This window comes from Lonchura striata, chromosome 14 (assembly GCF_050655825.1).
Source record: "Lonchura striata isolate lonStrDom1 chromosome 14, ASM5065582v1, whole genome shotgun sequence".
In the NCBI taxonomy this organism is placed as follows: Eukaryota; Metazoa; Chordata; class Aves; order Passeriformes; family Estrildidae; genus Lonchura; species Lonchura striata.
The window spans coordinates 8,009,118-8,022,531 of record NC_140716.1 but is presented as its reverse complement, the minus strand read 5'-3'; the positions used below and the strand labels follow the sequence as shown (position 1 = coordinate 8,022,531).

General features: G+C 44.7%; 1 long non-coding RNA gene across 3 annotated transcripts in view; it reads left to right on the top strand.

Moving 5' to 3' along the window:
* LOC146766075 (uncharacterized) overlaps positions 1 to 13,414 on the top strand; it is a 49,647-nt gene that overhangs the window by 12,967 nt on the left and 23,266 nt on the right. Inside the window, exons 2-4 of one of the 3 annotated variants that reach the window (XR_014958528.1) lie at positions 10,238 to 10,379; positions 11,570 to 11,762; positions 12,131 to 12,231. This is a non-coding gene — a long non-coding RNA (uncharacterized LOC146766075). Of the gene's footprint in view, positions 1 to 10,237; positions 10,380 to 11,569; positions 12,232 to 13,414 lie in introns of all 3 variants that reach the window. The other 2 variants (XR_014958527.1, XR_014958526.1) reach the window with 2 other exon arrangements.

Below are 13,414 nucleotides of genomic sequence, written 5' to 3'. Positions count from 1 at the left end.
GCGCGGCCCCCGGGGGCCGGCGGGGCCGGGCCGGGCCGGGCCGGGCCGGGCCGGGCGGGGCGGGGCGGGACCGGCCCCGCCTCGGGCCGCCCCCGCCGGCCGGGCGGCGAGCGGGAGCTCCGCCGGGAGCCGCCGCCCTCCCGCTGGGCAGCTCGCCCCGCGGCCAGCGGCAGGAAAAGGGGTTCTTCCTCCAAGTTGGCGCACGAGTCAATAGGAGCAGGGCAGAGGCGAGGGCTGTCAGCGCCGTGCCTGCTGCAGCCCTGGGCTGTGCTTCAGACCGGCTGGGGAGCCAGGGGCTCGTCCAGCAATGGGCGTTTGTGTCTGCGGTCAAAACGCAGAGCGGGTTAATAGTGCTCTGTCCCCCTCTTCTCCCGCAGTGCCGCGGGGCGAAGGACGGGGCGGCCAGCGGGGACACGGCCGTGCTCCATGGGGACACTGCCGTGCTCCAGCGGGGACACTGCCGTGCTCCATGGGGACACTGCCGTGCTCCATGGGGACACTGCCGTGCTCCAGCGGGGACACAGCCGTGCTCCAGCGGGGACACAGCCGTGCTCCATGGGGACACTGCCGTGCTCCATGGGGACACTGCCGTGCTCCAGCGGGGACACTGCCGTGCTCCAGCGGGGACACTGCCGTGCTCCAGCGGGGACACAGCCTTGTTCCAGCGGGGACACAGCCTTGTTCCAGCGGGGACACAGCCGTGCTCCATGGGGACACTGCCGTGCTCCAGCGGGGACACAGCCGTGCTCCATGGGGACACTGCCGTGCTCCATGGGGACACAGCCGTGCTCCAGCGGGGACACAGCCGTGTTCCAGCGGGGACACAGCCGTGTTCCAGCGGGGACACAGCCGTGTTCCAGCGGGGACACAGCCGTGCTCCATGGGGACACAGCCGTGCTCCATGGGGACACAGCCGTGTTCCAGCGGGGACACTGCCGTGCTCCAGCGGGGACACTGCCGTGCTCCAGCGGGGACACTGCCGTGCTCCAGCAATGACACACAGCATGCTCCAGCAGCGATGTCCCTGTGGACAGCTCCCGCAGGACAATGCTGAAAGGAAATCGGCATTTCTAAAACCTTCTTCACCCATTCCTTAAGGCTTGTGTACTTCAGTACATAGTCCCAGGTATAACTAATAAAGGATTAGTGTTAGGCTTGTTACATTGGGGTGATCGAGCCCTGTCCTTTGTACTACTGAGTGGTCTGGTCAGGTGTGAGTACATTGATATGTCCAGGAGGTCGTGGTTTAATGAAAAAATAGATATTTCATTACAGTGCCTACCTACTGAGCAGAAAACAAGATGTATTTTCACCCAAAGTGTGTAGGGTTGAGCCCCACAGACCACCATTGTGTGCTGGAAGAACCCCCTGGTCCTCTGAGGCTGCCAGGGAAAGCCAAGAGGGACGTACGAGTGCAGTGTGTGTGAGGCTGGTCAAGGAGGTGTGTCTGATGGGATACACACAAGATACAGTAGGTGGCTCACAGAAGTAAATAAAGATGTGATCCTTACTCTCTGAAAACATCCGACTGCTTAGGGTGGGTAATGGTGGACCATCAGGTGACTAAGGAAGGGCTTCCGCACCTTTGGATTTTTCTATGGTCTTGTTTGAAAAGGAGTTTAGCTTCTGTTTGGAAACACAACCAGGAAGAAGTAAGGCTCTGGTTTTTTGAGGACTTGAGTACTTTGCTCAGAAAGTCAGTAAGATTCCTTTTGAAAAGACTATTTTCTAAAGCATTCATTCAAATAACCAGCAGAAGTGTATAAAGCAGTGTATGTGGGGGTGATTATATAGTATAAAGTCCTGTGAATTCAGCTTTGTCTGGTTTTCCTCCCAGCTATAGAACCTTTTTTCTTTTTTTTCTTTTAAGTTCTTCTCCTGTTTCTGCAACAGACCTGAGGAGGAAAGAGATCTTTTATTGCCTCCTGAAAGAGAAGTGATTTTTCCTGGAGCCTTTTCTTGGGGGGAGTATCAGGAGGGCTGGAAGGGTGACTCACTGTTTCGAAGCTAAGTGAAGCTCATCAGCAAAACAAAACACAAAAGAAGGGGATGGCAGTGGACCAAGTGATGGTTGAAAAGTGCCACATCCAGTTTGCAGGCTATGAGTTTCTCAACTTTCCAGTTAACAACAGTGAAATGCCACAAGAAGCTGGAGGCAAAGGAAGAACCTCTGCCATCTATTTTCTGTTGTGCTGCTGCCACTTTTAAGTCTGGCCTAGTTTTGAACATCCTGAGCAATAGGGCTTCCCTGGAGAGGGCTATTTCTATAATAGAAGCATATGTTTCCTCAGAGCTAGAATTGTCTCAAGGGCACCGTCCAGGTAGCTGCTCATGTGCTGAGGAGAGCTGATTGTAGTAAGAATCTTCTCCTCTCTTCCCATCTGGAGCTCTCAGTAGGGCCTCACAGGAGGCTCTGATGCCTGTGACATGTTGCTATGTCGTAAGAGGAGGAAAACTGGGAAATTTGTTCACATTCACTTATGGTTCCCTCTCTCCTGCCCTGCAAATGGAGAGAGAGGCCACAGAAAGTAAATCTGCTCCTCACATCTCAGTTGACTTCACTGAAGCTTCTTGAAGAACTTTTCTGCCTTGCTGCACCAAGAGAGCTCCCAAAGCAGGATGAACTGGGTTTCCACATCTGATTTTCTTTTGCTTCACTGAAGTAAAATTAATGAAATACTTTGTAATATATCAGAATTAAGGGCCCAAAGTAAAGGTGAAGATTGCTCTTGTGTTCTGTGTGTAAATAGTATTTGGAGGGGTTTTTGTCCTTCAAACAACTTCAAACCACTTTTGGCCTAAATGAAATGAATCTGGTTGTTCTGCTTTCTGAATTGTGCAGTAACAGAACCCCAGACAGAAACGTCAATAAAGCCAATTCAAAACTAACCACAATGCTTGCTTCTACTTATAGGTATTTATTTTTAAGCTTCTTGCTGTTTTCTAAAGGAATGACATTTATGTGTAACATCAGGGCCACAGTGAGGAGGTCACTCTGCTGCTGAATTAACAGATGCCTCTGAAGCCTTGAGGAGAACAGTTCCTGAAGTTCATCTCCTAAACAGCCACATGCTTAGACAGTGAATGATATTTATTCTTTTCTTAAGAGTAGTTTATTCTTATCATGACATGCTACAATGCTACATAACAATAACATTGTGGATGTAGTTCGCTTTAAAATTCCAGAGGCACTTGAACTTGGTTAGCATTCTTTTTTTTTTTTTTTTCTTTCTGAGGAAATGAGCCTTCTAAGCAGCTAGACAGTGATCCTGGGGGCAGGAGGGTGGAGTGACAAGTTAGTCACACACAGTCCCTCGGGCTGTGGAACAAAGTACCGGCGACTTCAGGAGACAAATGCCAAATCTTGAGTTGTTGCAGCACACTGGTGTGAGTAGTGCCTGAAAGGTAGCAAAGCTGAAACTGGAAAGGCAATGGTGGAGTGTGTAAAAGGATTGGGAGAGGCTGTGTGAGGGTAGAGGTGTCTCTCAAAGGAAGAGGTGTCGTTTGGCCAAAAATATGTGTGTTAACAGTTACAAGAGGCCAGGGACATTGGTAAGAGAACTGTTTTAGGGCCTGATCAAGGCTCTTACCTTACAGGACTTAAACTCAGAGCTGCTACAGAGAAAATGATACCTATAGGAATGACAAGTCTTAGATTATACCTTATTAGATGTATGTAATTTTGCTGCAATGAAACCCTTTTCTTAAAAGCTATATTTTTATTTTTCCATACTGTTAGGATGCAGGATAATTGAGTCAAATTCTACTCCTTTTGAGTTAAAGGACTTAAAGAAGTTATCAATAGCATTCTACAGGTCTCTCCAAACTTGGAAGGTGAGGGAGACCTTTCTGTGCTCTCATAAAAGCCATTAAAGTAAAAAAGGTGATTATGTAAGTTCTTTACAAGAGCCTCCTCAGTGCCTATGCATTGGCAGGCTCCAGTTTTATGAGAGAATAGTGAAGATTTATTAATTTTTCAGGCCAGAAGTGTTTCTTGTTGCCAGGGAAAGCTGTGGGTACATCATGTAGCTTGTGCTGCAGGTTCATAGCCTGCACCCTCAGGCTCCACAGCCTGTGGACTTCATCTCTTCTTCTTCTGGCCTCCTATCTCCTTGGAGACACCATGAAGGTTACAACAGGTCTCAAACACTGCAGTGGAGCTTTGCCTTTGTGAGCCTACTGAAAAAAAGTTTAAAGCTTTTATATACCAGTTATGTCCTTCTAGAATTAAATGTTTTTTCCCTGAACTCCCTTTTGGGTTTCAACTGACAAATCTCATTGTAATTAATTTGAACTCTATTGTGAATACATTTTCCAAGGGAACAGAAAGCAGATGTGATAAATGCCTGAACATGAGATTTAACCTAACATCTGTTGTTTTAAAGAAGAGTTACAAAACAAACTGTGTTCTGTTTTTGTTTAATTGGTCGATGATACATCTGATTTTCCATTGTACATTTTCAGGTTACATTGAAAACATCTGATAGAAATGTGCACTGAGATAAACTCACTTGACCTGTCCAGCTTGCAGTAGTTATGACAAATTAGTGCTCTTTTTGCAATAGTCAGCATATAGGTGGTGTTTCAGATAAAATGAATTTGTTACAGACAATAGAAGTCAAACTCTTTCTGGAAGACAAGAAAGTGAAAAGGATCCACCAGAAGCTTGTATGATGTAATTTTCTGATGTTTAACTATGGAATTACTGGGCTAGTTCATATCTTTAGCATAAGCATATGCTTAAATCCTTTGCTGGATTTAGACACAAAAAAATTAGGATTAAACTGCAACTATTTGACACATATTTCTGAAGGTGGAGGCTAGTTTATCCTCAACCCAAGGTGAAAAGAAAGCACATGAAATTCATGTCACAGACTCTGCATTTCCTCTACTGTGATTTTAAAAAGTTGTATTAGAAAGTACTTAAATGTTCAAGTTTGTTTGGGCTGGAAATTCCAAGTGGTTTAACTGCAGAAATGGTGTGGCATGCACAGACCTCACAGTGGAATGCTGACAAATGGAGGTGACACTTCCTTACCCCATTACTGAGCAGAAATCAACTCCAGCCTGTGAATACCACAAAGGAGGGTGAAAACAGTTTAGATTATCTCTTATTTTAAAAATCATTGTACTAATAATTTTTACTAATTATTAAAAAAAACTAATGTATTATTACAACATTTCAATGCATTACTATTTGCCATGCTAAACCTCATTAGGCCTCATTTCAGGATCAAGTCACAGAGTTAAGTACTCTGTTCTGCAGTTTAGGGTTTCCTGTGCAAATGCCACCTTTGGCTGGTGTGGTTAAATCCTCCCTGCACGTCTCAGAATAAGCTACATAATTTGGATTTGGAGCTTTTCTTTAAGAAAATACATAATCCTCCCCATATTTACTCGTTGGTGCTTTTATGTTACTGGAGCTGCATCAATGCTCCTGTTCATGGGGCTGGAGGGGCTCCTGGTGGCACGGGCGTCACTGGCTGGTGACACGGCTCCTACAGTGCTGGAACTCAAAATGTCTCTCAGACATTTTTAGAGGTTCCAGGCCTTGGTCAGGAGCATTTTAGACCCTGGCAGGCAGCTGGAAACAGCTGTGATTTTGAGTTTGAGCCATGGAATGAGTTACCAACTTTGAAGTTGGAGCAAGCAGTCACAAAGGGTTAGATAGTATAGTAAAAGTAGTTACAAAACAGAGGGGAAATTTTTTTTGGTATTGTACAGAGGGGTTTTAGCACCTGTACAGGGGGGTTTTACTTTGTACATGGGGGTCAGAAGTTCTAAGATGGAGGAAAGTGGGCTGATCCTGTTCTTCCTCCTTCTTGTTCTTTGCCTCCATGTTCTTGGTGATGCTGGCACTTTTGGATTGGTTTAGAGTAGAAAAGCACTTTGTAATATAGGTAGTAGGTATTGGGGAAAAACTGTAAACATGTAATACGTAATATATCTTATAAAAGATAGCAGCAGCCCTGGGCAGGGGGAGAGAAGAAGAGGACAGCAGACAGAGAGGATGTCAGGGTGTGTGTGTGCCTCTGCCTGGGCTGCTGATCATACAGCTGAAGCTCAAGAAGACAATCCTTTAGATAACTCGCAATGAACTGCCTTGAGACCAAACAACAAGAGGCTGTGGAGTTTTTCTTTGGAAGCACGGGTTGGAGGAGAGACTTTTCCACCACACGAGACCCCAGACCAAGCACAGGGTTCTCACTCTATAGAGGGTGCCTTGTCAGGGGGTGGCTCTGGCATGGCCGTGCCTGCCACGGGCACACACAGCAGCACCCCTGCAGCCCCTGCAAGCCCTGCACTGCTGCAGCTGCACGGGTGCTGAGCGCTCTGGGCAGCGCCCGCCGGCTGAGTGCAGCCAGCTCTGCTGGGAATGAAGGAAGCTCCTGCAGCATCGCCTCCGTTTCTGTCGGAAGGAACAGGAGGCACAAGGGAGTGAGGCTCCATGGAAAAGGAGCTGATGCAGACTCTGGTTTTGTGGCCAATTAAATAGATTGCAAGGCCCCTTGTTAACTTCTGCCCGTCCACCAAATGAGCAGCCAGCCTGAGCAGAATAAGATTACTTTCTCATTTTACATAAAGCTTTCACATGCTATTCCCCTATTAATTAAGAAGATTAAAGGTTCTGGCTTCCATGAACTCTGCTTTTCTTGTCTGATATGCTTTGAATTAGATGTAACTATTATAAAATGATCAGAAGAAAAGACTGAGTTTTTTCTCACTTTCTAGGTATTGTGGGTATTTTTAGGTACCACATGTAGCAGATACAGCAAAAATTACTGCAGGTGGATGCTTTAAGTGGTTATAAAAGCCACAAGTAGTTTAGTTTTATTTCCTTGATATTAAAAAAATCCTATTTTGAATTTTCAGCAAGAGTAATTTGTCAGTGGACACATATTCTCCTCCTTCAGGGTTGAATTTTTGTTATTGTTATTGTTCTAGGTAAAAAAGAGTAACTGTTTAATCAAAAAGTAGTGCCATTAAAAATGTTAATGAGCTTTTTATCCAGTCTTACTCTCGTGTAGTTCCACCAACTGTTCCATTGTTTCTCTTGATTTACTTTGGCATAAGTGAGGCAGAAGCAGAATCTGTCTCAGGTTAGCCACAGCTTTACTGTAATCCAGGAGGTCAATGTGAGCACCAAAGGAAGGAAGCTCTACATAATCAGAAATCAAATAATACAATTCCCCTACAGCTCAGCTCAGTGCTTGCTGCTGATGTCAAACATGTGTCCAAGCCTACACTAGAGGCACCACCAGCAGTTGCCCAGGGGAAGAGCAGCAAGACCAGTTGTGTGCCTGAGCCCTGAGGCTAGAAATGGTTTTGATTAAATTAATGTCATTTTACAGGCAGGTGCAGTGCTCTGATATCTTTATGTTTATTCTGCAGCTCACCTGCCTCTGTTTATGGCGGGAGGGAAAAAATGTTGGAACCCATCACTGAAGAAAGGAAGGGGAAAAAAGGGGAGGAAAACAAAAGGAAAAAAATGAATTTGTCAGTATGAGTAGGGAGAGGGATGTAACTGGAAACAACCTGATGTGGCTCAGCTCAGCTGAGACTGTGGAGCAATTCTCTGTGCAGCTCCTGGCTTCCAGGTGGGGACTGCTTCCATTAACTTCAGTAAGATTTCTTCACCGAGTGGGATGAGCAGGATTTGGGTTTTAGAAAACTGCAGAGAATACTATTGCAGGGTTCTCAGATATTTTCCCCTGTTTAAATTGGCTCAGCAGGCCTTGCAAAAATCCCTGTGGATTTGAACAAAAAATTATTTGCATTTTCCTAGAGGCCAACAACTGTTTCTCCTCTAATCAGATATTGCCCTGAAGGGAGTTTTGGCCTCCCTGTGGATCAGGCATCGGTAATCTAAAGTTACTAAAATGGGGCCAAATCCTGTTTGCTGGAATGTTTTAAAGAGGGTTAGTAGTTTATTTTACATCCAAGTCCACAAAGGCTCTGGATGATATACAGTGTGTGGCAAGATTACATGGTAAAAGTTTCTGTCCTTGATGATATTAGTGCTTGGGCACACTTTTGACAAAGACATACAGCTGTGATTTTCCTACCTTGAACTTGAAAGAGAAGTCAGGATTTAATTTTATGTCAGCACCCGGAGGCTCTTTATTTCTTGCCTTTGCTCTTTATTGCTCCCACACTGCAAACACAGAAGTCTCCAATAACACAGCCTATGGAATCAGAAATGCAGGGTCATGCAGTGCTTGCTATTGGCCCCTGAAGTCCAACTTGGGCACTGCCATAAAAGCAGAGACTCCTCTGCCATTGACTCTTCTCTCCCACTGCTGTTGGCCTGGGAACACGAGAGCACTTACTGACCACAGAGCTTTTCTTCCAGACAAGAACAGAACAGCATTTTCCAAAGGGGCCACTGATCTTTGCCTGTGGAAGCTGTCAGTGGCCAACAGTTCCAGACTGAGGCCTCAGGTTGATCATCGTGCACATGCTCCTCATGGTTGATATGCAAGGGCTTTGTCAGATCAATGGCAAAATTAAATTCCAGAGTCAGACTTGGCTTTAACATTTTTTAATAGATTTGAGTTTATGTGAGAAGGGAAAAGCAAATCATAGGAGGATTTCAACCCTTTCCTTTTTTTTTTCCTTTGTACCAGCCATTGTCCTGGGCCAGCTGATGCAAGTGACCCCATGTTAATTTTGTTAATTCCTGTGCAGGCAGACTTTGATGGGGTGCTGTGCTAGCAAGGAGTTGCCTGCAGCTGTAGGTTGGATGATCTTTTAATTTTTGTATGAGCCCATGTATTTTCGAACTTCTCTTGCAAGATATTGGTGGTAGATCTTAGAATACATATTGGAAGCTGAGTGCTTCCCCATTTTCAGAGATTTGTAGTGTTTTGTGATGGCTGCACAATGAAATAAGCACTTGTTTTGCAGTTTGAGGTAGCTAATGGATTTCAAAGCTATTTGCTATTGTAATTTTTCTGCCTAATTGTTTTCTGTCTGTAACTGTATGCCTTCACTTCCAGGAGTGACTCTTACATTGCCATGTAGTGAGATTGATGCAGATTCTGTTCACAAAATGACACTGTTCAATAGCAATCAGGGATGCAAACCGAGGAGACAGAGGCAGCAAGATTATTTTCATCTGCCACTCGAAATGCAATTTCTAACCTGCTTTTGGAAAAATGACACCCCAGTCTGAGAAAGTGGGTAACCTATCATTTTATGAGGCAATAATTTAAAACCGTTGGGCATCTGATTAATGAAAGATACAGGCTGTACATAAGTCAAATTTCTGAGTCAGTTTTACAAAGGTGGTTTTTTCACAGGCTATGATTTATAACCAGTGTGGTTTTTGAGATGCCTGATTTGGTGTGGCATGTGGGAAGGAACTTGTAGGTTAGCACCATGTCTAACATTAGGGTGGTATCTAGTTTCTGTAAATATTGATTTCTCGTTGAACAGGTTGACTTTAATTTTTTTTTAATTAGTAATGGCAGATGTTCAGCTGGTAGAACATCGAGGGATCATTATTCTAATAATGTCCTATTAGCTTTTAAACCTTTCTCTTAATGTAAATCTGTAATTAGAGTGCTGTCTCTATCTGCTTCATCCTACTACCAATTCTATCTGTAAGCCAATACAGTGGGATGCCAAAAAAGCTGCTGGGATTGTAAATTGTGTCTTGTGACTCTGTGTTTTGGGTAATTGCACACTGAGGACAGAGCAGAATAAAGCAGAAGAGCTGCAGCAGCTGCCCTCACCTCCCAGTCCATAGGAAGGATATTTCCTTGGGTGGAAGATGCTTTGACAGCAAGGTGGAGGTGGAGCACTGGTGGTGTGTGAGTCCCACTGGCACAAACCCGGGGCAGAGCAGCCCTTGGGGAAGGTGGTGCTGTGTCCCACAGCCCTGAGCCCAGCCTGCAGGGGTGCCTGCCTGTGTGCCCAAAATTATCTGTGCTGGCAGTCTGAGGAGGCTTCCCCTCTGCTAGAAGCTTTTGGCCGTGTGTGTGTTTAGGGGAAGTTCTGGCTGTGTGTGTGTTTAGGGGAAGTTTTGGCTGTGTGTGTGTTTAGGGGAAGTTTTGGCTGTGTGTGTGTTTGGGGGAAGTTTTGGCTGTGTGTGTGTTTAGGGGAAGTTCTGGCTGTTGTGTGTGTTTAGGGGAAGTTTTGGTTGTGTGTGTGTTTGGGGGAAGTTTTGGCTGTGTGTGTGTTTGGGGGAAGGTTCCTCCCATAGGTTATTGTTTCCCTGCCTCACCCATTGCAGTTCCCAGCACAGCAGCACTGACTGGACCCTTCTTTGAAGAGATTTTGTACCCACGCAGCTCTTCTGGTTCCCACCAAGCCATTCCAGCATCAGACTGACAGTGAATCACCAAACCAGCAGCCAAGCAGACCAGGAGGTGTTGGTAAGTGTAGAATTTAGCTGGTTTGGTGGTTTTATCCATGTACCTTGTCTCTTACAAACAAAACCCATTTCATTCACTGTCCTCTGGGGGCATATCCACTTTTACCCATATTGATCCCTCCTCACAGATCCTTTGCATCTGTGGATCCCAAAGGAGAAATTAATGTCCTTTTTTGCACATACTGCAAACCAGCTGTGCAAAGACCTTGTTAACTGCTTACAGAAACGTTGATGGCCTTTTGATGGCCTCCAGGGGTTCAGGAGCAGATCCAGAGTCCCCTGCTCTCATCCCAGAGTGTTACTTACAAAATCCCAATCCCATTCTATATTTCTATTGCAATAGAAAATGCTAGTCCTACCCATCAGATAGAAGGCACATGTGACCATGTTTATATATATTTCATGTTTCCCTTGAGAATATAGTGTCACTAAACTTCAATGTTGAGTTTTTGTCTTGTACTCACGTTGAAATAAAATGACACTGAAAAACTCACTCCAACTTTCCAGCCTCCTGGAGTCAAGCCTAGAGCAGAATACTGCCATGCTGTCTGGGAAAGATTTATTTCTAGTCCTGCAGTGACATGATAATTTTGACTTACCTGCAGAAGCTTCCTGCCTTCCTCTCTTCCTGTCCCATTCACTGTATCTTTCTCTTCTCTTCCTGCAGGCACAGTGCTTAGCTACTACTCGGTTAAAATAAATAAATAATGGTCTGAGGTCTATCTACCAGACTCTTCTGAATCACTCTTGAAAGGTCACCCCTGACCTCTGTGCCATGTTGAAGTTCCCAGAGCCTGCTGCCCTGTTTCTCTTATTTATTCTTCAACCTTCACACTAACAGAACCTGCCTTCAGGGGTTATATCATCTGCACAAATAGAGTCAACAGGCAGCAGATATAGGACAAGAACCAGATTTCATATCTTTCTTTGCATTTCTTTTACAAGATGAAGATACCTGATACACTTGAAAGCCAGAAGACCTGTAGTGATAGCTAATAAACTGCTGTCCTGATGTACATGCTGATAAGCCCAGCTTATTTCCTTTAAATCCATACCCTGCTGCCTCACAGGTGCAGTCTGGCTTGAAGACTGTCCTGCGCGTTACCTCGTGCTGGTTTAAGGAATAAACTATCAGGTTCTTTTTCTAATTACCTTGTATTTCTCAGTGTTTAACTTCATTCTTTCATTCAGGCTGTGCTTGAAGCATATCCTGCCTGATGTGACTAAGCTGTTGACTCACTTCTTTTATGGCTGCAATAAAACTAGATCTAATGACCAATGTCTGGATATCAACCACCGACAGCATTTGCAAAAAAAAAATCCAGATTGTTCCTTCTCAGTATTGTGTGTCCTGGTATAACTTCCACATAATTTATAATACCAGGTGAGCATGGCACTGGTGTAATCACAGTTTTGTTTTCTTCTTTTATAAATGCTATCTGCTTGGCTTTAGCATTATCCCAAACCCTCCAGTTCTGAGTTTTAAATAGTGCTTTCTTGGAATCTGTTCCCATAACCATTAGTGCTGTTAATTGCACTCAAAGACCTAAAGTAGACAATTATCCTTGCACTGGGCCCCAGAGGTTTCATAGTTCTATGAATCTGGAGTTCTCCTCAGTTTTGCCATCCATCTAGGGTAACTTGGTGGTCTCTCAGCCCCTGCTGCCATCTCGGGTGGGCTGTTGCCTGTGATTCCAGTGTGTCTGTGCCACATGGGGCTGGGGAGGAGCAAACATCTGATTTTGCTTGCAGGTTGACCCCAGCAAATTTCTACAATGCAAGGAAGGCTGGGGTGAGCATCTTCAGGGAAATGTGGCCCTTGCACTTCTGCTTGTGTCTTCTCTGAGTATAAGGTGAGCATCATGCGTGAGCATGGGGCATTTTCCTTGCCAGCAGCAAGATAATGGACTATTTGATATAGAACAGGGCACGGGTGGGAAGGAGAATCAGGGACCTGGAACTGATTCCCTTGAGCCTCCAACATCTGCTGTACTGAGGAAAGCCCACAGTAATTCCACACAATCAGTCCAGACTCGGGGAAATGATAGGTTTTAGCCCTAAGACATCTGCAATTGCAAGTCTCTCAAATTGAGATTGTATCACAATATTTGATGCTAGAGTCATTCAATTACGTAAGATTCTCAGTTTCATTTAAAAGAAAAAATAAGTTTCTGTACTTCAGAGTAGCTTGCACAGATGAGCTGAGGCAAGGCTTACAGACCAGAGGACTAAAGAATCTCACTTTTGTTATTTAACACCTCATGATTTTAGAATCCATCTCACAATGGAGGCAATCTCATAGTGGGAAGTTGCTTCCAGTGAATGCAAAGTTTTATTTTTTTTTAAACAGTCCCAAACCCAACAACAGCATTTTCTGCAGATCTGAAGCTTTCTGTGAATTCAGATGATGTTCAGCAAATATACTTTGGGAGAAAAACTGGAGACATTTGCTTTGGATAAGCTGAGTAATTTTTCTCAAGCATCCTAGCTTTTGCTTTGACACAGTGTTTACATTCCGAAATTGAGTTGTTATTTAAAAAAGTAAATTAAACAAAGAAAATAAACAAAACAATAGGGATTAAAATTTGGAAGGTACAGACATTTAGATTTGATAAATTATACACCCGTTATATGTACAACTCTTATTCTGGAGATCAGGATTTTTGGGGATGAATGCTGCAGGGAATGCTGCCCTGGAAAAATAAACTGAGGCTGGATTTTAAATGTGCTGCACTGGTTTGTGCCCTTAGTACCAAAGGAGAAAACCCAGCACATCCTGAGAATGTGGCCTCTTTCCTAAAGACAGCAGAAGGTTTTTTTGATGCGTGTGCAAGAATTATGGAGTTCCTTTCCTTTGGCTTTCTTGCCACAAACTGAGATCACCTGTCTCATCTTCCTCGGTGTAATCAGCAGGACTTACAAATGCAATCTAAGCCCAAGGATGTTGACCCTGAATGTGGCTTTTTATCTGACTGCTGCTCCCTGCTGCCTCTCAGGGGCTTTCCCTGGGGCTCTGAGCCCCTGCAGGCTGTGCCA